The sequence below is a fragment of the Danio rerio genome, chromosome 4, assembly GCF_052040795.2.
Source record: "Danio rerio strain M-AB ecotype USA chromosome 4, GRCz13ab, whole genome shotgun sequence".
In the NCBI taxonomy this organism is placed as follows: Eukaryota; Metazoa; Chordata; class Actinopteri; order Cypriniformes; family Danionidae; genus Danio; species Danio rerio.
Genome location: NC_141024.2, coordinates 829984 through 856909, shown reverse-complemented (window position 1 = coordinate 856909; position 26926 = coordinate 829984). Strand labels below are relative to the sequence as shown.

The window sequence follows — 26926 nt, the reverse complement described above, 5'->3', positions numbered from 1 at the left end:
CAACCCAGTACTGGGAAACACCCATCCACACACACTCATACACTAAGGCCAATTCAGTTAATCAATTCCCCTATAGCGCATGTGTTTGGACCGTGGGGGAAACCAGAGCACCCAGAAGAAACCCACGCCAACACGGGGAGAACATGCAAACTCCACACAGAAATGTCAACTGACCCAGCCGGGACTCGAACCAGCAACCTTCTTGCTGTGAGGCCACAGTGCTAACCACTAAGCCACTATTGTATTGATTGTTTTGTAACATCTATTGATTCTGCAATACTTGATGAGGTCATGGCAATAAATATACAGGGTAATGTCAATATATACAGCAGCAGTTTCCAAACTCAGTCCTGGAGAGTCGGTGTCCTGGTGAATTTAGCTCCAACCATAATCAAACTCACCTGAACCAGCTAATCAAGCTCTTACTAGATATACTGGAAACTTCCTGGCAGATGTTTTCTGATATACAGTATAATACAGACATATGGCTCAAATACACCAAACTATGTATTTATTACTGTGTATATAAGTGCTGTGAGGGTTAAACTAAGTAAGTTATTTGACATTTTGTGTTGTTGGGAAGTGATCTGTGCACAAAGCACCTCAGGTGATGTAGTTTTACAGCTCATGCAGGTGTGTGTGTGTGTGTGTGTGTGTGTGCTGGAGACACTGACTGAAGGCTATTGTTGGCCTTTCGGTGCCAGATTTCAGAAACACGTAAGCTCTCGAAAGCGAAGAGATTTTCAGCACTCGCTGATCTTTAGCTTTGGCCGGCCGTGAGCAGCTGTCACTCAGCACATTTCTGGAGCAGGACGGACTTTTTGGGCATGAAACTTCCTTTTTTTTTACAGTTTATATGTGTGACGGTGGATATTTCACCCCCTGGCAGCTCTAATCATCAAAAACACATGCAATTTATTTTTTCAACTAGAAGGTACCTAAATTTAAGGTTAATCTGTAACACTTACAGTCTGCATGAAATCAAAGTGTAGAGTTTCTATTGCTAGCACATTAACGCATGATTTCCATTATATGCTATAAGGGAAGGCAACGTGGTGGCACAGTGGGTAGCACTGTCACCTCACAGCAAGAAGGTCGCTGATTCGAGCCTCGGCTGGGTCAGTTGGCGTCTCTGTGTGGAGTTTGCATGTTCTCCCCAAGTTCATGTGGGTTTCTTCCAGGTGCTCTGGTTTCCCACACAGTTCAAAGATATGTGGTGAATTGGATAAGTGAAAGTTGTCCATGTTGTGTGTGTGTGAATGAGTGTGTATGAATGTTTCCCAGTGATGGGTTGCAGCTGGAAGGGCATCCTCTGTGTAAAAGATATGCTGGATGAGTTGGTGGTTCATTCTGCTGTGACGACCCCTGATTAATAAAGGGACTAAGCCGAAACAAAAAAGAATGAATGTTATTGGGGAATAAGGGACAGTTCACTCAAAAATGACAATTTACTCACAGTTCACTCTCTCATTTGGTTTTAAGGAGCCCCTATTATGGGTTTTTGAAAATGATCTTCATGTAGTGTGTAACACAGCATTAAGTGAATAAAAACATCCAGCTGAGGGCTCAATCTGAAAGTGCAGCATGTTTAAAACTATTGATTCTTTAGCAAAATATTTGACTTAGAGTTGAATAAATGAATCGAGTTGGGTTCGGATCTTTTGTTTGATCGCATCGACGTCGATACGGTACATCAATAAATATTTACTTCCAGTTCCTGTAAAATGTGCACACGCTTTCCCTCCACACACTAGCGGAGGCGCGAGGGATCACGGGACTGATCAGATGATGATCATTGACAGATGGAGATTCGGCTGCGGGGAATAAAGGGTTCATTCTCACAACCACACCACAGTATAGCCGATCTGTGTTTGCTCCTGTCATTTTTCTGATGATTGATAATAACCTACTCTGCAACGCGGGATTCGCTGGCTGTTTGCTATTAAAGGAGTAGCAGAGATTTTGGGACATTGTCAGACTTTGACAGGGACTTTGTCAGTAACTTCTACAACTCATATGGAGACGTTTCTTCTTCCTCCTGATCATAACATGCAAGTGTCATTAAAATTGTTGCTTTATTGCAATCCTTCATTGGGCTCTCACATACACTCTAGCAGCTATTTCATAGTCGTGGTGGGCTTTTCTCTCTTTCTCGTGCTGAATGCAGTCGACCAATCGCAACAGACTGGGTCATCGGACCAATCAGCTCAGATTAGCTTCGCGCTTTGGAAACAAATGAAGTGCTGAACGATTCATATGGGGGTCGCTGGGATAATTAGGTAAAAATAAATGCATATTATAAGACAATAATAGCGTTTTTTGACCTTGCACGCAGATCAGCATATTGTTGGAGACCCCCAAAATCAAAATATGACCTTCTTAATGCAAAAAAAGGGGCTCTTTAAACCTTTATGAATAAAGAAGATATTTTGAAAAATGTTGAAAACCTGTAACCATTAACTTCCACAGTAAAAAAAACTAATAATATGGAAGTCAATGGTTACAGGTTTTCAACATTCTTTAAAAAATCTTCCTTTGTGTTCAACAGAAGAAAAAAATGCAGAAGTTTGGAAAGAAGTGAAGGGAGATTCATTTTTGGGGGAACAATGCCTTTAATATTTGGCACACACTTAGCTATTAACAATTTATTGATTCATGTATGAGTCATAGAGAGGGTTGATTTGTTGCTCATGCAGAAATCAGTAATATATAGTTTAGTTGATTTAGTTATGATTCTCTGTGCATTAGTTAGTGCACCCGTATCGTAAAGTGTTCCTGATAGACATTTGTGTAACAGTTAAACGAGATGTGTATTTATGAGCGTGAATGAATCGCTGTGCTATTCTCATCTGTGGACACTGGCAGCTCTGAGGTGTTAATTTAAGGCTGCTGTCAGATCTGCACTCATCGGACGTCCTCTTTCCCAGGGTGACTCATTACAGCTCCTCTGCAGATTATTAAAGCAGATTAATTGACTTTCGCAGCTGTCTTTTACATTAGTGTTCATCCCACACACAGACTGAAGAGTTGTTCCTCACAGCTGACGTGTTCCAGCCTCCTCCATCAGCTCATTCATTACAGCAAACACATCCTCCCTTTCATCTCACTGCAATTAACCATTCATTCACTTCATCGTCTATAGGGCCAGTGTCAAAGAAAGAAAGATATATATTAATCTAAGTGTTTTTGAGCAATACTATTGACCTTATTCTTTAATGCGGAAGTGCGCTCGTTTTCGCAATTGTTTTAGAACTTCTGATACAGTTGCCTATGGGAGAAATGAGTTAGAATAATAAACGTCAGAAAATGGTCAAACAGCTTGTAGCACAAACAAGTGTTTGCATGATTATACAGACAAACAGGAATAATATAATTATAAAATATCAGTTTGCAACATCAAGCAGCGTAACAAACTGTTTTAAGCATCTAAAAATGAATAGAAGTGAATGCCTGCACCCACTGGAACGCGGAGAATAAGGTGAATTGCAAAGTACTTGAATTAATCTGTTGTGGTGATTCTGTGGAGTTGCTATGGTAACACAACAACTATAGTAAATGATTTGTTTTGGTGATTCTACAGTTGCTATGGTAACACAACAACTATTGTAATCGACCTATTGTGGTGATTCTATAGTTGCTATGGAAACACAACAACTATTGTAATCGATCTTTTGTGGTGATTCCACAGTTGCTATGGAAACACAACAACTATTGTAATCGATCTGTTGTGGTGATTCTATAGTTGCTATGGTAACACAACAACAATTGTAATCGATCTGTTGTGGTGATTCTATAGTTGCTATAGTAACACAACAACCGTTGTAATTGATCTGTTGTGGTGATTCTATAGTTGTTATGGAAACACAACCATTCTTAGAATTGATTTACTGTGGTGATTCTATAGTTGCTATGGTAACACAACCACCATAGTAATTGATCTATTGTGGTGATTCTGTAATTGCTATGGTAACACAATAGCTATATCATTACAAACCAATGAGTTTTCTACAACGATAGGGTATATTATATTACAACATAGTTTACTTTAGTAAAACAAAGTATACTACGGTATTTATCACAGTTTATCCAGTCACTAGTTAGCATGTACTTATTAATAAAGTGCTACAGTATATTACAATTCACTATAATACAGTTCAAAAACACTAGTATTTATTTTATGTGGTTGCAGAAGTCAAATCTCATTCATTTTCTCTTTATTAACACTAATATAAAGGCAGACTCGGCTAATTGAGGGATTTTGCTATTGTTGACTTTACTTGTTCATTTTAACTCCACTTATTTGTAACCCTTTAATTGGTGGGACATTTTCTAACACATTTTGTCTAAAACTTTATATAGTGTCCATATATCATATGTAATTTTTGGTATATACAAATTTTCCATAATTTTATTTGAAACATTTTTTTGAGCGTTACCTCAAGTTTGCAAGAAAGCAATAATAACTGTTAAAATGCACTATCGTGAATATATGAGTTGAGCTGATGTCTGGCAATCTCTGTACTGCCCCATTTAGATGCTTATTGCAAGTCAAAAAAATAATCATTTAAGTGTGTTTTAATGACGTATTTTAAATTGTAGAGTAAACAAGAGTTCACCACAGACCCACAAACCCATTGACCTCAGGCCGGAGGAATTAGAGTTGCTAAAATGCAACTGTTTTCAGGTCTTGCACCACAAAAATGCATCTACTATTGCATGGAATGACATATTTTGATCTGTAAATCACAGCTTTCTGCCTGTTCACTTCAGAGCTGTCTCGAAGCACACATCTAACAAACAATACTGGATTCTGTCCAACAGGAAATACAAGGATGATGTCAAATACATGACAATTCCAACAATTCTGCTGGTTTACAGTGATGACTGTGGGAAAACAGTGATTTTCAGGATAATTCATGGGAAATAAACGCAGTTCTGGCAGAATCTGAGGCAACATTCAATAAGCTGAAGTGCTGAAATCTGGAAACAACAGCAGTCTGGACATCACCACATGACAAAATACTATAGTAATTAGGGATGTGCAGAGCAGCCGGTATTTGTATTTGTATTTGTTGAGTGGGAAAAGTATTTGTATTTGTATTTGAGTAAAATTCAAAATGGCGCAAAAATATATATTTTTTCTATTACACTTCTAATTTACATTATAGTGAAAGTATTGTTTAATTATACCCATTATATAAATTATAGACATGCAATATTGGTTGTTGTTTTTGAACATGTGACAAGAAATGTCATTGAAAAGAAAATAACATAGAAGCCATTATCTCATCCATGGTTAAACCAACAACTAATAAAATACCATTGTGAATATTATGAACCCCACCACCACCGTTCTTGTTGAAGAACACTGAATAGACAGAATAAAAACAAATAATATTTCAAAAAACTGTTCTTCTTCTGAAAGAACTTCTTTCCAATGGACAGAATTCCAAATACTAAAATTAACTAAATAAATCTTAATAAACCCCTGCCTGGGGGATCTGGCAGAACAAAAGTATTCTATATAATACTAAAAGATACAGCCCTGCTTTTGTCGTCTGCCTGCCACAAAACAGACACAAAGTTTTTTTTTGTTTTTATGTTTGAAACTGACTTGCTGGGGCAGAATGTGGCTGTGTTGATGGTTTGGTGCTTGTGGAGGATTTAGCAGAACATAGTTGTGCTGATTGAGGGGATTGATGCTTGTGGGGGGTTCACAGACAGTATCAGGAGAGGATGCTTTTAGTGCATGTGATAATGCATTACATAGAGGGTTGCGCGGTGGCACAGTGAGTAGCACTGTCGCCTCACAGCAAGAAGGTTGCTGGTTCGAGTAAGCTAAATAGGGTAAGCTAAATAGTCCCTATTGTATGTGTGTGAAAGAGAGTGTATGGATGTTTCCCAGTGCTGGGTAGCATCTGGAAGGGCAGCAACTGCGTAAATCATATGCTGGATAAATTGGTGGTTCATTCCACTGTGGCAACCCCAGATTGATAAAGGGACTTAGCCGAAAAGAAATGAATGATTATGCATAGAAGATGTTGACAGATGTTTAATATCTCTGCCGATTTCACTTTTGCCCACATTATACAGTATCACTTTGTTTTATCTGCAGCACCACTGACTGTACAATTCTTCCACAAAGAACATGTTTTTTTTTTTTTTTAGACTGGTGGAGGACCAAGAAATGGCTCAGAAGCAGTCTCACTCTTTTTCTATTCGGGTGCCCAAATGTATTTGAGGAGTTTCAAGTTAATAAAAAGTGACGGGAAGCTATGTTAAGGTTAACTAGCCTATAGCATATATCCTGCTGTCTGCAAAAGACAGTAATGTAGACGTACCGTATAACTCCCATAAGTGCATACTATTCGACACAACAGCACAAGCATCATTTTAACCTTTATAAACGAACGTTAATGTTACTCTGTCAACAGTCTATTGTCTAAATTACCGCGCTAACAGAGCTAACGTTGCGTAAACAGAGAGCACCCGATTGCAAACTTCCCGATCCCGATCAAACTCCACTACAAGTTTATAAACTGCATCTGGAACCCAATTAAGGTACAAAAATCTATTTAACAAAAATAGTGATGCAGTAAAATGTTTTTTTCGCTCAGCCGAGCCTTCTCTGACTGTATCTGTGGAGAAGATTGTGCCAGACACCTCCGCCCCGCCCTCCGACTGAGCGTCTCTCTCTCGCTCGCTCTCTCTCTCTCTCTCTCTCTCTCTCTCTCTCTCTCTCACTCACTCACTCACTCACTCACGCGGGCATGCACTGTGGTCTCTTGAGGAAACGCTGCTTTTTGATATAGTGTTTTTCTTGCTCCCGAATACAAATAATTTTTCAAGTATTTGTTCGAAATAAGTATTCGTAAAAACACGCTATTCGTGCCTTTCCGAATACCGTATTCGGGTTCGGCTCCACCCTTAATAGTAATGCATAGTATATACTACAGTGTTTCTGAACCATATTATATTTAAGTGTGTTGTATTGTAAATATTATAATAGAAAACACACTCGCAGCATAGTGAGCTACAAGTAAATACTGTAGTAAACTTTAGTTTTACTGCAGTAAACTGTGGTGTACAGTAGTATAATATGCCCTGAAGTTGTCGAAAACTACAGTTTCGGGTCATTTGTTTAAATTACTGCAGTTGTTGTGTTACCATAGCAACTGTAGAATCACCACAACAGACCAATTACTGTAGTTATGTTACCATAGCAACTGTAGAATCACCACAAATGATCAATTACTATAGTTGTGTTACCATAGCAACTGTATAATCACCAAACAAACCAATTACTGTAGTTATGTTACCATAGCAACTGTAGAATCACCGCAACAAACCAATTACTGTAGTTGTGTTACCATAGCAACTGTAGAATCACCACAAACGATCAATTACTATAGTTGTGTTACCATAGCAACTGTATAATCACCAAACAAACCAATTACTGTAGTTATGTTACCATAGCAACTGTAGAATCACCGCAACAAACCAAGTACTGTAGTTGTGTTACCATAGCAACTGTAGAATCACCACAACCAACGCTATCTAATGCTAAATTGTAACTAATTGATTTGGTGGCTAATTTGTATGTATTTGTAAGATCGCATTTGTACATTTTAGTATGATAAGGTCATCTCCCAATGACGAATGGATTTAGGGGCGGGGTCTGTTGTCACTCCTCCTTTTAAATAATATTGTACATTTTCACACAACTGAACTGGTATGAATTGGTACTAAGCTGATAAAACATAAAATAGAATTGGTCCCTCATGGACAATTCACAAACACTTAAAAGTGCAAACGCAATTCGATTAGCAAGAAAGCCGGTTTCAGCACGTCATGTGTTCAACTCAATAAATTCTTTCTGCAAACATGTGAGATTTTCTCAAGACATCAAGACTTTCTCTAAAGATCTATGGATTTAAAGTTTGACCTGTTTACTAAACAGTTAAATAACTGCCTGATGCTCAGCCTGTGTGTATTACTAACACACCTCCTTGCTCTTATTGAAAACAATTCACCAATCCACATAATTCTCCTCATAATCATCATCATAACTGGCTCCGCCTCTTAAAAAATAAGTCTCCACCCCTCAAGCCATGACTCATTCAGCCATGCCACGCCCACTTCAAACAATCTCATCAATCCCCAGTGGATTATATTAAGCCCCGCCCATCATTTTCCCCTGACACTACACCACAAACGCATGAAAAGCAGAGAGTCCTGCAGCCTTTAAATCAGCAGGTATTTCCAACAAAACAATAATTGGGTTTTTGATTGGTTTCAGGCAGTGTATAAATGTGTTTGTGTTTACTAGCGCTGCAGACTGTGCCATAACTCCTCCGTCATGCAGCTCAGGGCGTCTCTTTGAAGGTTTGTGGAAGAATATAAAGGTCTTGTTTACAAAGCAACTCAATTACTGTGTGTTGTGGTGAGCGTCTGTCACTGGCTCACAATATTCTGTGTCTGTGACGTCCATGAGCCATTACTGCTGCTCAGTATTTCTGCCTCGCTTTGCAGCAAGAATAGCCAAGCATTCCAAGATCAAGATACACTTACAAGCAAAATATTAAAGCAATGATCCATATGAAGCTGTTGATTACAGTGAATTTAGAACAGCTAAGGCTTGCTGTTAGGTGTGGAGTGCCTAAATCAACATTAGCTGTTATGGAAATCACAGGGGGTTTTGGTTTTATAAAAATTATATAATATTGTTAGGAAATAATAAATAGGACAAAAATACACTCTAAACATGCTGGGTTATTTAAACACAATTCTGGATGTAATACAGACTGTAACACAACTACTGGGTTAATTTTTAAAGTTAAGTTAATAGGACCAAATTTAACCCAATGCTTCGGTTATTCCATATTTGATCCAGTTTGGGTTTAAATAAGCCAGCATTTCTTCAAAAGTAAGTGGAAACATTGATCACATTGATCACCCCTTAGCCTTCCCCTTACCCCTCGTTTTGCATATTACTGTGAGGGGGGTGTCCCAATTTTCTTTAGCTTGAAGGCGTAGGACCTTTTTTTTTTAGGACCACACTCGAAACCAAGAGGTAAGAAAATTTCCCAGAATACGCCAACCACAATGGCAGGATAGCTGCACCCGGAAGTCAGGAGATCCACAAATTAGCATTTTTATACTATTATTTATACTATAAATATATTATTTATATTATAATTTATACAAATTAGTATTAGTATGTTTTAGGGGTGTAACAATATATCGTGGTACAATTTATTGCAATACAAAAATGTCACAATATGACATCCGTTTTCTCTTATTGGTTGAGCTACATTCCACCTGCTGTCACATAAATTCAGATTGCTTGAACTAGCAGCAGTAGCAGGCCAATATGAGTGCTGCTAAAAATATAAGAGGACGAGGCATCCTCTAAGTCCAACAACTGGCAACATTTTGGTTTTCCAGTTACTGAAGATGACGAGGACAGACAAAACACAAACTGTGTGCAAACACTGTAAAAAAATTGCTGCCATACAAAGCTGCGAACACAACGAATATGACGTGGCATTTAAGCTGCCACCATGGCGCCAAAGTGCAATCCAGTGTCTCATTTACATGCCAAAGCTGAAGAAATAATGAGATGTGCAGGAGTATTTATGCCAAAAAACATGATACCATTTTCTATGATCACAAATTTAGATTTTGAGAATCAAACATGAATCAAATATCGTGATGCATATTGTACATAAATAAGTTTATTTATTTTTAACATTTTTTAAATAAATTTAATTCATTCTATTGAAAAAACCCTGCAAATTCTCATTATTTTATGCTGTTATAAATTTCATAAAATGATATATTCAATAAATAACCATAAAATACAGATATTGTTTTACATTATATAGTTATCTGTATAGCAGGATTAAATATTTATTGTTCAGGATTAAAATATTAAATACGGCATCCAGTTTTTATTGATTAAAATTAAAATTGGAAAGTTTTAAAAACATTTTATACATTAAATTCTAATCATTCCAGTGGAAAAATTAAAAACTCTCAACATTTTATATTTTTCCCAGAGATGGGTTGTGGCTGGAAGGGCATCCGCTGCGTAAAAATTTGCTGGATAAGTTGGCGGTTCATTCCGCTGTGGCGACCCCGGATTAATAAAGGGACTAAGCCGACAAGAAAATAAATGAATGAATGAATGAACATTTTATATCAATATAATATAATGTATTAAAAAACAATCCTAAACATAATAAACAAATGTTTTTTTCCATTATCTGTATAACTTATGCACATCTCTGAGTTTTAAACATTGCATGTAGTTTTTATTCATTACAAAATAAAAGTTTTTGAACATTTTTATATCTTAAATTCCCTTCATTCCAGTTAAAAACTGAAAACGCTCAACATTTTACATTTTATAACATTTTATAATCTTATATACTCAAGAAAATCCCTTAAAATACTAGAAGGAAGTACATATCCCTTTGTCTAACATTTATTTGTCTAGCTTTTGCATAGTTCTACATGTTTCAATATCTCATCCATTTATAATGAAAACAAACTGGATAAATAAATGCAGCAATGTCCAGCTAACTTTAAGAACTTAGATATTGTGTTCAGGTCTACAAAACTTCAGACTTGTGTACTGATAAACAAACAAGAACATTCAGCTGTGCAGTAATAGCATGCAGACGTAACGTTCCCGAAGGCTTCAAAAGAGCGGATGATGATAAAGACCCCTTCAGTGTGTGTTAGAAACCGCTCTTTACACGCTGATGTAGTTAAAGTTCCACTTCAGTCACACAGGTCTCGTCTACCTGTTTCAGCTCCTGTGGTCCACACGCACACACACACACACGCACGCACCCTTATATAAGGGTTTGGTGTTGAGTTGGAAAAAAAGACCTCATTCGGGGGCACTCTGTAGAGTATACTTTACCTGCATATAAACAGGTGAAAAAAGTCTTTCCTGGCAGAAGGCGTGAAGTGGGGACCGAGCCAGGAAAGCTGTTTCAGATTCATCCAAAATTACTGGCTTTTGGCAGAGCGCGCCATACACACACACACAAAATGTTCACTTTTATTCGTACTGCTTTTTTCCTGCGTCTCTCGCACGTCCTCTAATCTCTCGCTCTTTTTTTTTTCCTTCAAGGACAGATCGGTTTAATAGTGCATGTGCAATACTGTGACCATTCACATTTATAGATCCTGAGTGTGCATGATACTACACCGCTGCTGAATGCTTGATTCTGATTGGCTGAAGATCCCTCTAAGGTGTTTGTTGTGTTGTTGTTGGATAAAAGCACAGCTAAAGTAGTTCCGGCAGGTTTTAAGCGCATCACAGCTCACTCCGCTGAATGATTAGAGATATTTAACAGGAGCAACAGTCAGAAATCACATCAGAACACAACAGGAGGCTTTGAAGGAGATGTGGGAGAAAGTAGAGCTACACACAGGAGACGCTTGAGGAGGACAAACACCTCACTAACAAACTCTCAAATACAAAATAAATAATAATAATTCCTTACATTATAGCGCTTTTCTAGGCACTCAAAGCGCTTTACACATAGGGAGGGAATCTCCTCATCCACCACCAGTGTGCAGCATCCACCTGGATGATGCAAAGGCAGCCTTTTTGCGCCAGACCGCACACCTCACACCAGCTGATTGGTGGAGAGGAGACAGACTGATCATATGGGGAGGGTTAGGAGGTCATGATGGACAGAGGCCAGTGGGCAAATTTGGCCAGGATGCCGGGGTTAAACCCCTACTCTTTTTCAAAGGACATCCTGGGATTTTTAATAAAAGGGATTATCTGAAAGACTGCGCTCACTGAGCTCACTAAAGAGTCCCTGTGACTATACTGGGGCATTAGGACCCACACAGACTGCAGGTTGAGCGCCCCCTGCTGGTCGCACTAACACCACTTCCGGCAGCAACCTAGCTTTCCCATGTTGTCTCCCATCCAGGTACTGACCGAGTCCTGCTTAGCTTCAGTGAGCGACCATGCGAGAGTTGCAGACAGCTAGCTGCCGGCTGCCGACAACATCTCAACAGTGGATTTAGCAGCTGTGCTGGGGACCAGTGGAGAATACACTCAGAGCTGGTGGGTTATTAGTGAATAATGCACTTGTTCTAATAATTAAATGGCTTGTAATCAATTATTCCTTACAATGGCATTCCTTAAAGTCTACATGAATGAACTGTGGTGGGATGGGTGGCATGGTGTGTTTGCCTGATTAACACAGCTGAGAACCAGATTAGTAACTGATCTGTGGTGTTAGTAACTGCACTATGGACCAGGTTTTGGATGGCGGCTGCGATCGGATACTATACCAAAGTTGATGACTAGGGGGAGTTACAGACTGTACCAAAAAATCTGAGAACTGGGAGTGGGGTGAAATTACAGGAGTTTTCCGGGAGAAATAACAAAATGGGAGGGTGGCGGGAGATGGGTCTGAAATACAAGACACTCGCAGGAAAAATGGGAGTGTTGGCAAGTATGGTTACTATAGCCTAACAGACTCCTCCTCCACACCATTTCTGTTGGTAGTCATAATGATGACAGTTGGAGTGGCGTGGTTAAGTGTGTTAGCCACGCCCACAACCTCCAACAGGCGTAAGCTGAGAATTTACCTGAAAGCCAACAAGATTTTGTGCATTTTCAGATTTCAATTGACGATTACCGGCGTAACTATTTTTCTTTCTTTATTAGATCCACAGATGAGGTGTTCAGCACAAAACTAGCAATGTGAGCTAACAAAATGAATATGGTTAGTTGTGATTTTACGATATTTCAAATCTTTATGCATATTTCTGATGTAATTATGAGCAAAAAGAAAACATATATGCTCACACGCTATCAATACTTGCTCAACAATGTATTACCGCTACAGTGGATCAATAATATGTCTTCCTTTTTAGCTACACTGTAAAAATATCTGTGTTTTGTGTTTATTTTGCGGTTGTGAACTGCATTATGGGATGTTGATCTCTGCTCTGTCCACTTCTGATGATGAAAATTCAACTCCACAGTTTAACAAAGTGACTTTTACTGACATTTTAGTAGTTGTTTGGAATAATATAATGTATAGGAAATATTATAGAGACATAAATTAGTCTGTTATATAAGAGAAATTGCACTGGCGATTTATTACAAGGTGTTTGTAGTGTAATATACAACACCAACCCAGACAATATAGCTCATACCTGCCAACACTCCTGTTTTTCCTGGGAGTCTTTCGTATTTCAGACCCATCTCCCGCCACCCTCCCGTTTTTGCAGTTTCGACCATCCCCCCCCGCTCCTCAGCATTTTGGTACAGTCTGTGAAACCCCCTGGTCGCCAACATTGGTATAGGATCCACATATTATACCAAAAAACACACTTCATAGTAGTTACTAACACCACAGTAAACAGTACCCGGTTCTCAACAATGTTATTCAAACACCTCACCCCTGGACCTAACCAACCCTCGTCTCCCTGATTTTCAGGGACTAATGTTGGCAGGTATTATATAGCCCTGCAAACTATTACAAATGACAATAAAAGTCACATTTTCACAATTTACGAAGGTTAAAGGTTGTTGGAAGAGAGATCAAAGATCCCATAATGCAACTCAGAAGCAGAAATAAACAAAAATAAAAACCTGAATCACTCAAAACTGCTCATTTATGGATGTTTTTAACAGTGTGGTTTTCCTTATTATGTTATAACACACGTTTCATGATCAGATTTATCAACTAAACTCAATACTACAGTCTCATGTGTTGGAAAATGACGGGTTAAACTAAAATAATATCCACCCAGTTGTTCCTCATCCCAGAATAAAGTCACATTCGGCAGCGTCTTGGCTGCTTTTGCCTCTTTTTCTCTGGACTTTTCTCCAGGAGTCATAAAGTATTATATCACACCATTTACTTTATGATTCAGATTCGCACAGAGCACAACGTCAAGCTGAAAACTCCTTTTGTCACATTAATGCATCTATTTTTTTCCCTCTCGGTGGTTAATAATACACAGATTTGGATTGATCTTGAGATTATGATGAATTAGAGCTGAGAGATGGAAAGATTGAGACTTTAATGAAGAGTCTGAAGCTGAAATACAGCTACATTTCACAGACACTCAGCCTATAAATACAGTCAGTCAATATCTATTTAATATAAATATTAAGTCACTCTTTAATTTACTGTATAATTCATGCTATTACAAACCATTAACTCAGATTTATAACTCGATACACAAGCAATTAGCTGCTAATTAATAGTTATTAAGTTATTTAGTGATGTAAAATAAGATCATACTTTATAAGTGCTAATAAACAGTTAATAAGACACTAGTAAATGATGTCAATTGTTACTTAAACTTAAGTGTTACCAAATATTAAAAAAATTAAATATGAGTTGAATAATGTTCAGTATAACGTCGAAATATTGTTTATTTTTTATACTCTAATTACACAAATGCCACTGTAAAGGTCTGTTCAGTTTACTTAATTGGATTGCGCACACACATTGCCTTAATTCCCTTTAACTTATATTGATATATGCAGTACATACTTATATTTAACTTACATTGAGTATCATCTACTCAGACAAGCTTTGTTGACTTAACTAGATCTGTACTCTGAGTCAGTAGAGTTCAACAATTGAATGTTTAGCTCTGTAAATCACACCATAAAACAACATTAAAGTCTAAATTATGTCTCCATACATTAATTCTGTTCAATAAATACACAATAATACATTTACATTTATTTTCCAGACTGACAGAAAGCATGCAGGGAACTAGAAAGCTGCATCGCTGGGTTAACTCATTCAGTTCATGTTTAGTTTAATATTCAAATGTTGAGTTCATGTAACTTGTTTCTATTAAACAATCCAAATCAAAGGAAGTCATTTAATTAAATAAATAATTTTTCAGCGCTGAAGCAAAGTGGTGAATAATAAAGACTTCAGATGACAATTAATGAGTATTTAACAACCAAACAGTGAGTCTTTATGTCAGCAACTGATTATTAACCTAAATATGCACTGAAAAAAATTATTAAAGGATGATTCCTTGAATTTACTTCATTTTTTTAAGTTAAGGGGTTGTAAACAATTTGTTTATGTTGAATTTAAACAAATAAATTAAGTTGAACATTACTCAATTTAATTTGTTTGTTTAAATTCAACACAAATAAATTGTTTGCAACAATTTTGCAGACAGCATTTTTTTCAGTGTGCTTAAATAATTGGCATATTTCTGTATATACACTATTATTACAACATTAATTGATAAGTTGATAAAAAGGTAAAGTGTACAAGATTATAAACTGAGTTTTATGGTAAACTACTGTAAATCTGTATAAAAAGTGTTGAGACACACACAGCCACATACACACACACACACACACACAAATCCACTAAAGATGTCCGAAATCTCAAGCTAAACTCAGATATTTCCCATTAAACTCCATATAATCATGCATGTTTTACATCTATTGTCTCCTAAACTGGTGCTTGATCCACATTTCAGTGCAAAAAGTGAAGTTTTCAGTTATTCTCGGGAGTTTTTGCAACCTAATATGATCATAAAGTAGTGCATCTACTGTAAATTTATTAAGTTATAGTTATGAATAAACAAAAAAACCCTCTTTTTGTCACAATATTTCATCCTGTGATCACATATAAAGAGTGTTAACACAATTCATTCTAAATGAATTCAATTCAGCTCAGTCTAAAAAAGATTTCTCAATACACTCTACAGAGAGAGTCTGATTCACATTTTAGAGAAAACGTGAATGATAAAACTCACAATTTTAGAGTGGATTCAGTCATTTTCTTCCTTTAGTTTCTATTTAAGAAGCTCATATTTATAGTTAAAATGTTAAATTTATAAATCAGCCTAAATCTAGAGTGCATTTAACATCAAATATAACAAAATAAGCTAGACAATGAATACATATGTGTAAATAATCCACATTTAAGGCTTTAAAAACCCTACTATTGCTGTCTGTGTTTAATTTTCCCAATATAATAGTCACATTTCATACTTGAATAAGTACAAATGATATTGAAAAGTACAATTTTGACATATATTATTGAGTTAGTGCTACAAGATGTGATCCTAAAATGCTTTGTTAGTTAATCTGCTCCAGTAAAATCTGATTCAATAATTTAATATGATCAAATATTATTGTATATAACTTATTTTAAGCATCTAATAACTGTTTAATCTAATATTTTAGACTTTTTTTAAACAGCTAAGCACACTTGAATGACATTTAATGGTGTATAATGTATACAATAACTTGAATATAAAGTTCAAGACAAAATTTTTATGTTTTTCAGGCATTTCCCAAACGATGTAAACACTATTTTTAAACACAATAGCTTTAATAACTAATTTATAACAGCTAAATTATTTAGTTTTTGTCATTATGACAGTTTTAAATATTATTTAATGTTTTTACTATTTCAAAGAATTATCTAAATTATTAATGTTAATAAAGTAAGTTAGACAATTGAACAATAATAATAATAATAATAATAATAAAAATACAGACACAATTTGACATTATATATATATATATTCCAAACTAAAAGAAATGAGATTTCCTAAAGTAAAAAAAGTAAACGCTGTGAAAAATCACCTTTCTGTTAAACATCACTTGGAAAATAATTGAAAAAAGTTAATAACTGTATATAAAATCACTTTTTTGACAGAGAATCCTCTTTGACCCACATAATAAAGCAAATAAAAGCCTCAAAACTGCAATATTTCACTAAAACATGATAAAAAAAACAGACTCACTGCAAAGAATCAGACGCAGTCCACAAAGTCTCCTTAACAATCCATACAGATACTTCTTGAGCCGGTCAAAACTCTCTATCTGTGTATGTGTGTTTGCTGCCCTGAGATCAGTGTGTGTCGACAGAGATGCTGAGCTCCTCTGATCCTGTCAAGCACTTCAGCATTCAATATATATATCTGAGGTTCAGCACTACTTCTGACATCACTGAGTGCACGCACACACACAGACACACACACGCACGCACACACACACTCACGCACACACACACACACACACGCTGTGGCTTTTTATATCAGCCAAAGTAACTCCTGCGCCTTTTTTTAAAACCCCCAAATCACATGTTATTCGCTTTTCATGGTATGTTTTTGTGTGATTCACACCAGTTTGGAAAAGGGGAGACAAAAAAAATCTCATGTATGCACACACACTTTCCCAGAAAACTTGCCCTGTCGCGTCACACTGATATTTAACACTGTTATTTCACAAGCTTAAATGCTACGTAAACTTCTCTGAGGCACATTAATATTATCATCTGATGAAAACAAGACCGGCAGACTCCTGTGTTGTGGCGTTAAACTGCCTGATAATTAAGTCAGGCCCTCTGTGTGTGTGTGTGTGTGTGTGTGTGTGTGTGTGTGTGTGTGTGTGTGTGTGTGTGTGTGTGTGTGTGTGAGCAGCAGTCAGTGTTTCAGCCCACTGAGTCTGAGTGTGTGAAACAACGTAAAAAATAAATATCTATAATTATAATTATTAAAATTTATAATTAATTTCTTTTTAGCTATAATATTAATCATAACAAACATTATTATAGATAATAATAATAATAATAATAATCAATTGTATTTATTAAAATAATAACAATATTAATTCATTTTATTATAAAATATATACTACTACTACTATTTTTATTTTATCTTTACTGTGTAATCTGATTTCCTGTGTTCTGTTTAATGTAAACATGAGAAATGCTTTGACAATACATTGAAGCAATCATCATGTCAATAAAGCTCATTTGAACTGAGAGCTGAACTGTTTATTGAGATTCTTATCATTTCCATAATTGTTTATTTGTTTTTATTATATATTTAATTATAAAATGTGTTTTTTTATTGATGTTAGTAGCTTTTAACATGTACAACAGAAATCAAAAGCAAAACATACAAAATAATAATAATAATAAAAAATAAAAAATAAAACAATAAAAATAGAAAAATAACACAACAAAAACAAAAAATTAAAAGTAAAAAAATACAAACAAATAGGTAAATGCATGTACTTACACATACAATGTAAAGCTACATCCTTTTACAACTATAATATATCAATAGCAGACAAAACATGTTATACAGAGAAAAGATTTGTATTAGCTTCCTTCAGGAAAGCGACAAAGGAATCGGAAATTTTAAAAAACTTCAGGTTTATTTTTTTAAACCCTATAAAATAGTATTTAGTAGTAATTATTAATACTACTACTACTACTAATAATAATACTAGTAATAATAATAATAATAATAATAATTATTATTATTATTGTTATTATTCATATTAGTAGTAGTAGTAGTATTATAATAGTTATATTATACTTATAGTATATTATTATTGGTATTTTTAATTATTATTCATATTAGTAGTAGTGGTATTTTAATAGCTATATAATAATTATAGTATATTATTATTATTATTATTATTAGTAGTAGTAGTAGTGGTATTATAATAGTTATATTATACTTATAGTATATTATTATTATAACTATTGTTAATTTGATTATTAATTGTATTTATTCATCATCATCATCATCATCATATTATTATTATTATTATTATTTGTATTTGTATTATTGTTATTATTATTATCATACTTTTTTATTGCGCTTATTTGTGTTGAACTGAACTTGTGTTATGAAGTATTTTGCTGATTAGTTTTTTGTATGCCTTTATAAAATATTATAATTCATGTCATTATTCACTTTCATATTCAATATTTTTACTGTACACCATGGAGATAAGACAGAGAGAGAGAGAGAGAGAGAGAGAGAGAGAGTGTGTGTGTGTGTGTGTGTGTGTGTGTGAGCGAGTGGGAGAGCTGTGCTATGTTTAGCTGCGGACGCTGCTGGTGGTTTGGACCTCTGTGAGCCGTTGGCCGCATGTGTGTTTGTGTGTTTGGGTGTGTGTGTGTGTATCATGACCTGCTCTCGACTGGGACGGGCACCACAAACCATCAGAAACAGCAGAGCATTACAGTATTAGGGTCTGGACACAGTCTGGAGACTGACGCAGGATTATCTGAGGTTTACTTGTGGCCAGGCTGTGTGTGTGTGTGTGTGTTTCTGCTCAGGAGTGGCTGATGTGTGTGTGTTGATACCAGTGTTTGTTTGCTTGTGGCTAACAGGGTCAGTCTGGCAGCACATTCACATCTGCATCTGATAGCTTGTGTTTAACGAGTGAATGTGAAAACTGTTTTGATGTTAACATGTTTTTACCGTGTTATTACTGCTAACTTTATCCTTTAAGATGTAAAGGACAAAAGACACTGTTTAAAAGTGTTAATTATTTCAAATAAGATCATTCTATATAAGTGCTGATGAATTGTTAACACCTTATCTTAACAATAGGCAGGTAATAATAGAGCAGTCAATGGTGTGAACTGTTCAACACAGGCTCATTGGGAGTGTGTGCCCAGGGCTGCATTTCTGAGAACCCAGAAATATGTTCTTGCTGGTGCATATGTCTGCAATTTGTGTGTAAAACAAATACTATGGAGTGATACTGTTGACTGATTACCTCTGTGAGGACGACATTTTCAGACTGACTGATTTTCTCTGTAGCTCGTCATGTATGGTGTTGCACTTGGGAGGTGGAGCTGACTGGGATTCCAGAATCAAGGTAAAACAAAACCCAAAAACAGCAATGTGAAATTGTGGTAAATGGACAAGGCTGTGATGGCTTTTCTCTTCTAGTTTGCTTTTGAAAACACAGTCGTTGAGTTAAGGGTCAATTGTTTTTAAGCTGATATATTATGCGTGAAAAGCTGACCAGCTTCTAGTGCTGAACAATACGTGAATCACATGTGAGCGTCGCACACATTAGTCTATAAAGCCGTCTCTGTAATCATCCGTGAATCAGCACGTGTGTTCAGCTGGAGCAGCATTGACTACACTGAGCCGTATTCTCCGTCAAGCTACGCAAAATATCACGTTCAATATCATCATGCCAAAGTCAAATCGCCCCTAACTCTGCAATATTGACAGCTGTTTGCGCAGCTTCTCAATGAACTAAGCTGCTTTCAAGTAACTTCTGTTAATGTTAAACCTGAAATATACCACTAGTCGAGTGTTTGAAATAAGTCTTTTTTCCACAGATTAAGGGCTCTATTTTGACAGTCCATGCGCAAAGTGCAAAACGCAGGGTGCAAACGCTTTGAGGGCGTGTCAAGAGTGCATTTTTGCTAATTTAAGGATGGAAAAATCTGCTTTGCGCCGTGGCGCATGGTCTAAAAGGGTTGAGTTAATTTTCTTAATGAGTTATAGGTGTGTTTTGAGAATAAACCAATCAGAGTCTCATCTCCCATTACCTTTAAGAGCCAGCTGCGTCGCGCCATAAGCGTATTTGCTATCTACAGGACGTAAAGTAAGCTGAAGTTTTCATGTTGTGAGAGCACCGAGTTACGAGAATCTTTCAGTACAATAATTATCTCAGACAAACAGCAAACACCCAAACACTGCAGAGCTTTCTTTTCTTTTCTCCATAAATATAACTTGTATCAGAGTTGCAGCAATGTTTTGTCAGCTTGCCATCCTCTGAGAAAGCAGTATATGGGCGGGTTGTGGTAATATGGTCAAGAATAGATCTGTCCGTGGTGTTTAAAAGGTTGAGGATTTGCTGTAGTGGATTAGTGAAAACAAAAGCAGCAAGAAAACATAGTCCAGTGTATATGTTTCTGGGTTCTCAAAAATGTAGCCCTGGGCACACACTGTATCTCCAATGAGTCTGGGTTGGAATATGGACTTCAACTAAAGTATTAGCCATGATTATAAAGGTGTCATGACTGTCAGCCAGGGATTCATTTGTGCTAAAAACATGCCAGATCCGGACGCGGCACATCTGAAATCTGATCCTGCACCTTATTTTACTGAACCCCCTCCTCAACTGCCCTCCTCCCTCGTCCGCTGTTCACTTTCACTTTTCTCTCCCCAACTCCCTTCACTTTCATCCGCGACAAACCTCCCCCTGCTCTTCACTTTTGTCCTCGACACAATGCAAACACCCAGCACCCCACTCTTCACTTTGTTCTGTGACAACACCCCCCCCACCCCCCATCCCCTCTGTGTGAGTTACCTCTACATCCTAGGGTAACATGCCTGATCCTTTACCCTGATTTGTTCCGGGACCTCACAATTCACAAATAACCAACGTATATTGTGAATATATATGGGTGCCGAGTACTGAGCCGTTTATTCTGTAGTTAGTGTCTGAGAAAGCGTCTGGTGGACTCACTCTCACAGCCAACAAGAAAACACACTCTTTCCCTGTGAGTGTGTGTGTGTGTGTTTGTGTGATCATTAACGCTTCAGAAAAGGAACATGTGATGAAGGCCCTGCACTGACCTCATAACATTCATCTAGCTTTTCAAAGCACCGGATGTGTTTAAAGCAGGACTCCTGGAATGAGCAGAAATACCTGCAGAACCGCAGCCGTTTACTGTGGAAAACAGAGCTCAGGAACTCCACTGACCTCCGGGTCAAACATTACTCTGACTGTACAGTGTCTAGTCTGGAAATCAGAAGAGCACAGAGGAGTTTACAGTAGAAGATGACATTATTAACTTTGCCATGATGAGAGTATATAATATATTATTTTGTAAGATTTCCCGGCTGGAAGGGCATCCGCTGCGTGAAAACTTGCTGGATAAGTTGGCGGTTCATTCCGCTGTGGCAACCCCGGATTAATAATGGGATTAAACCGACAAGAAAATGAATGAATGAATGAATATTTTGTAAGATACCAGGAGCTTGGAGCTCGTCATGTACGTCGACAGACTTGAGACGCAGAGAGAAGCTTATCATGACGACGATGACCGAGTCCGGGAAAGAGCAGTTCCAGAAATCAGGTAAGACAAAAACAGAATCTAAATAATAGAGTGAACGAGTTCATAACAGGGTGAGAACGTGGTCAAATCCTAAAACGTGTTCAAAATCAGACGAGGGCTTTTCCTTTTCTGGACAGCTTTTGTAAATTGTTGGTTGGGTTGAGGGAAGTTAGTGGGAGGCGGGTCAATCGGTAAAATTGGTTGGGTTTAGGGAAGGAGGAGGGTGGGTCAGTCGATTGGCCGGTCGCCTAGTCAGTCATTCAGTCAGTCAGACAGACGGTTATTCGACAGCAGCCTCTGGTGGGTTAATTTACGCGAGAACATTGTGTGCGCGAGAGACATTTGAGATGCAAAAAAGCGTACACAGTGGCCTCTTGTGGATTTACGAAAACAAAAACTGCAAAAATGCGTACCTCCCGAAACGTATTTCGCTGTCTCCAGAAACATCCACGGGACTAGGCTTTCAGAATGAGCCTGGGTTGCATGCACAGCTGACTCTCGCTATTATTGATTATCCAGACTACACATACATCCTGCACACATCAGTCTGGAGTGAGTCTTTGTTGATTCCCGTCACGTATATTCCCTGTCTCTGTGTTTTTGCCTTAGTCTAAGTTTGTTTTGTTTGTACTTTTGGATCGATGCCTTGTTTATGATCCTATGATTTTGGATCGCCCTGTGTGATTCTTGATTTTCCCAGTTTTTTGTCTATGATTTCCTGCAGGAATACTTTGTTTAATAAATTATTATTAAGCTGCACTTGGATCCTACCTCTCTTGTTTTCGCCATGCCGAGACCCAAACATGACTATTCTGTTCATCCCAGGACTCTAATATACCTTCATTTGTAATTAGAAGATGAATGAAAGTCTGAGGAGATGAGAAACGAAACGAGGGAGAGTAATTAATAACAGAATCTTCTTCTTTTTGATAGATGAATTCATCCTTTAATATTTTTTTCCCATAATCAGCACTAATATAGATGATTGAAGGAAACATGCATGACTGCGGGCTATAATTGTACCTAATTAGATCGTGTCTGATTGCGTTGGCACTGGAGGAAAAGTAGTTTTATAACCGGATAACACTCACTTACACTCAACCAGAGAAATTCATTAGGCAGATTTGATATTGCTCATTAAAGCGTCGCACACGGCGGAGACAAGATGCAAGATGTTGCGCATTTACAGACTCTCCGCTTCATTACAGCAACACAGAGCTCGATGGAGAAAACACTTCCACATGTGTGTGTGTGTGTGTGTGTGTGTGTGTGTGTGCAGTTTGTTGTGGAGACGGAGTTGAAACACACAGATATGGAAAGCATTTCAGCAAAGTACAATACGAGTGTTTTTTTTAAAGCAGGCTCTTTGAAGGGCCGTAATTAAGACCAGTCTGTGCTAATTGAATTAAAGCCCAAGATGCTCCCGATTACTTCTCGCCCACTACAAAGATGAAGCTGTCACTTTATATGTACTGTAATCTATCTAATAGAAACAAGCAACAGTCTAGCGGAAAAATAGACATATTAAAACATACATAATCGAGAGCTTAAGATGTATAAGACTACAATCTGTGGCCTTCAATTTTAAGCTACATTTGTAAATGAAATTTAACACAATAAACAGTGTGTAGTGTTAATATTAGAGTAATAGGGTTTATATTACAAATGCATATTACTGGAATGTTAGCAAAAAGGTAACACTTCTGTTTAGGTCACAACTCATGCTATTATCAAGCTTATTAAACTACTAATTAGCTGTTTATTAATAGTTATTAACTTAGACGTTTTGGGCTATTGCATGATCATACTTTAGAACTACTTATGGACCTGTTAGAAGACTCTCAGGATCATAATTTTATGATATAACTGAATAAGTACATGTAAATATGTGTTTCATTTGGCATAAATCTGCTATAATGAACGACAACAGAACATTATGTCAAGTACAATCAAATAAATGCTGGGTTCTTTTAACCCAATGTTGGGTCCAATATGATTCTGGGTTTAAAAGTGTTGAATTGAAAAACTCAACCCAACATACATTACAGATACATGTTGCATGGATTTAATATATGAACCACTAACTACTCCAGTATATGTTTTACGCAGTGGATGCCCTTCCAGTCACAACCCAGTACTGGGAAACATCCATACACACTCATTCACACACACACTCATACACTACGGCCAGTTTAGTTGATCAGTTCCCCTATAGCTCATGTGTTTGGGGGAAACTGGAGCACCCGGAGTAAACCCATGCCAACACCAGGAGAACATGCAAACTCCACACAGAGACACCAACTGCCCCAGCCGGGATTCAAACCAGCGACCTTCCATCTGTGAGGCCACAGTGAGATACCACTGAGACACCGTGTCGCCCCATATGAAATGAATATTCATGTAAAAGATTTCTTGGAAGATCTTAGCACATCACTCCAGTTGTGTTGGATTGAGCCCATTGGATTGATTATTTATTTAGAATAATAATAAATGTAAAATTATAAAAATATTAATAATAATAATATTGGTGGTTCATTCCACTGTGGCGACCCCGGATTATTAAAGGGACTAAGCGAACAAGAAAATGAATGAATGAAACAATGAATGAATAATAATATTTTTATATTGTTACTAATAATAATTGTATTTATTTATTTTATTTAAATTAGCAATTCATACAAGGATAAATCATTTGTTGTCGTTGTTGTGGATCCTCTGACCCCACACTGTAAAGAATTATATGATCAATCAGTCATGACAGCATATGTCTTTAAGTCATTGTAACTTATTAAACTAAGTTAATCATGTTCTAACTTAATTTTAAGTTATGCAAGCTGTTTTAAGTCAGTTTAAAGGGCCATGAAACCCCCTCGTTTCAGCAGGGTGTTTTCACACCTCTACTTTGGAAAACAAGTGACACTGGTCGCTCACTTACCAAATCTGTAGAGACAGGACAATCACCAGCAACTAGAGCCGCGTCTTTATGAAGAGAAGACTACAAGCGAATCCGGATCTCAGCGTTTGCAGATGAGAACAGCTCTCAGGTAAACAATAATCCTCCTTAGACACGTAAGTTATTGTTGTCGAGCGTCGCGTACACTGTTAATCCACACGTGAGTCTGAGCTCTCACAGAGAGAAAATGAAAATGAAACTTAACTGCAGCAAACTATAAAAGCAACACTTCACGCTTGTTTTGCCAACACAACGTGGCTCTCTGTCCTGAAAACACTGTGATAGTAATGAATATTAATGAAGTTGCACAATAGAGCGCGCTGATTGGTTTGAACCAAGCTTTACTCATGCATTAATGCAGCACACTGTAAGACGTAATAAGACTCACTCTGGCACAGACGCTCAGTCTGCACGCTGGAATACACGCTATTATGTCATGACCGTGATGCAGCTGCAAAAATTCGTTTCAAACCGGAAGTACGAATTTGCTTGAAATAACGCAAAAACAACCAATTTACACTTTTTAGTGAAATATAGGTGTCCTAATAGTGTTTTTAGCAGTGTGGGACACATATACCACTGTCAACAGCTCAACACATGTGTTCTGGTGTTTCGTGACCCTTTAAAATGATATAAGTTCAATGAACTCATAAGGTTAAATTGATTTGGTTTAAAAAATTAAGGCAACAGGAATGTTTTACAGTGCAGTGGAGCTTTATGTCCAGCAACACCCCTGGTTCATTTACTAAAAAAATTTAATTTACTCACAGTTTTTTTTTTAAGTAAAGTCAACTAATAATTTTTTTTCACATTTTGGGGTATTTGCAAAATTCTACTTTCAACTAAAAGCTTACTTCGCTATAATTACTACCTACACTTTGGATATGCATTTACATTTCGCCTCACATTCCACATACTTAATGATTATTGCATCATCATACAAAAAAAATGAAAAACCCAAAGAAAAAACTTTAGCACACGGTTATGGTGTAAATGGACATCTTATTTCTTTGTTTCACATTAAAGGTTCACGAAACCCTCGAGTACTTTTTTTGAGATGTTAACAGATTTGTGTGTGTTGAGCATCAGTTAAGACAACATTAGCAGCTTTAATTGTGGAAAAAATAGATAATTTTGAGCTTCTGTCAGCTAATTTCAGCTTCCAGGTTTAAAATGATTTTGGGGGCGGATCAAAATCGTCAGGGCCAATACAGCAGAGCTGTGTGTGTGCAGCAAGCATTTTTGTTGGGAGAGCAGTATGAGAATTAGAGAATGGCGGACGTTGTGTTTTATTAGGAGTTTGTTCACATTTAGACACATCGCCGTGCTGTTGTGTTCGCCTAAATCCTCCAGATTACCAGCAGGACTAATGGTTAAAACAGACAGGGCAAGAGACCTGCTGCACTGAGTCTGCATTCAGACCCGGAGATTGAGGGAGAAGTCCTCATTTATTGTGTTTATTTGAACACCGTTATCTTTATAATGATTTAAATTGTGGTTATGTGTATATAAAATTACAAATAACAAATGTAGCAGGGTATTCAATTGCTATTTCTTTGCATTTTGACTTTGTAAACTGGGTCTCCTCAGGGTTTGTGTCTCATTTTGTGAGCCGAATGACAACAGTTGTTCCTCCTTCTCCCCTGCTGGCCACGCCCACTATCGTGCATCTTTTGAAAAATTCTGAGGTGGACGTGAACCGAAAGTGGGGGGTGTCATGACCCTTTAAAGAAAGGTCACAGTGTACTGGAATGGCATGAGGACAAATAACTAAATGACACACAACATCCCTTTCATTTTTATGGTGAAAAAACCCTGTCACAGCCAAACATGCAGGAACAAATCTCAATTCCTAAAATAACTGATGGTCTGCAATGACTTCCAAGAATCTCGAATCTTTTCTGAATCTGCAGCGCTGTCCATATTGATGACTGCTTTACTGTGCATGTTTATGGTGTTCATCCGTGACGCTGCGCATGACACACACACACACACACACACACACACACACACACACACGCTGATGCAAATCTGTAATTAATTAGTGCACTTCTGCTATTAATATCCTCTCTCTGTCTGATGTGCTTTGTAT

At 37.1% G+C, this 26926-nt stretch overlaps 2 protein-coding genes and 1 long non-coding RNA gene across 10 annotated transcripts in view; all 3 read right to left on the bottom strand.

The window, feature by feature from the left end:
• The window catches only part of xpot (exportin, tRNA (nuclear export receptor for tRNAs)), a 266921-nt gene that overhangs the window by 63313 nt on the left and 176682 nt on the right, over positions 1–26926 (bottom strand). The gene's annotated exons all lie outside the window — the stretch shown is intronic.
• The window catches only part of pthlha (parathyroid hormone-like hormone a), a 224349-nt gene that overhangs the window by 20741 nt on the left and 176682 nt on the right, over positions 1–26926 (bottom strand). For 2 of the 7 annotated variants that reach the window (XM_088649806.1, XM_088649808.1), the window contains exon 8: positions 21473–21565. The exons of 4 other annotated variants lie outside the window; for them this stretch is intronic. The gene's annotated coding sequence lies outside the window, so the exon portion shown is untranslated. Of the gene's footprint in view, positions 1–16794; positions 16943–21472; positions 21566–26926 lie in introns of those variants that run through there. One more of the 7 variants, XM_088649809.1, reaches the window with a different exon arrangement.
• LOC148679883 (uncharacterized) overlaps positions 1–26926 on the bottom strand; it is a 759583-nt gene that overhangs the window by 582923 nt on the left and 149734 nt on the right. The gene's annotated exons all lie outside the window — the stretch shown is intronic.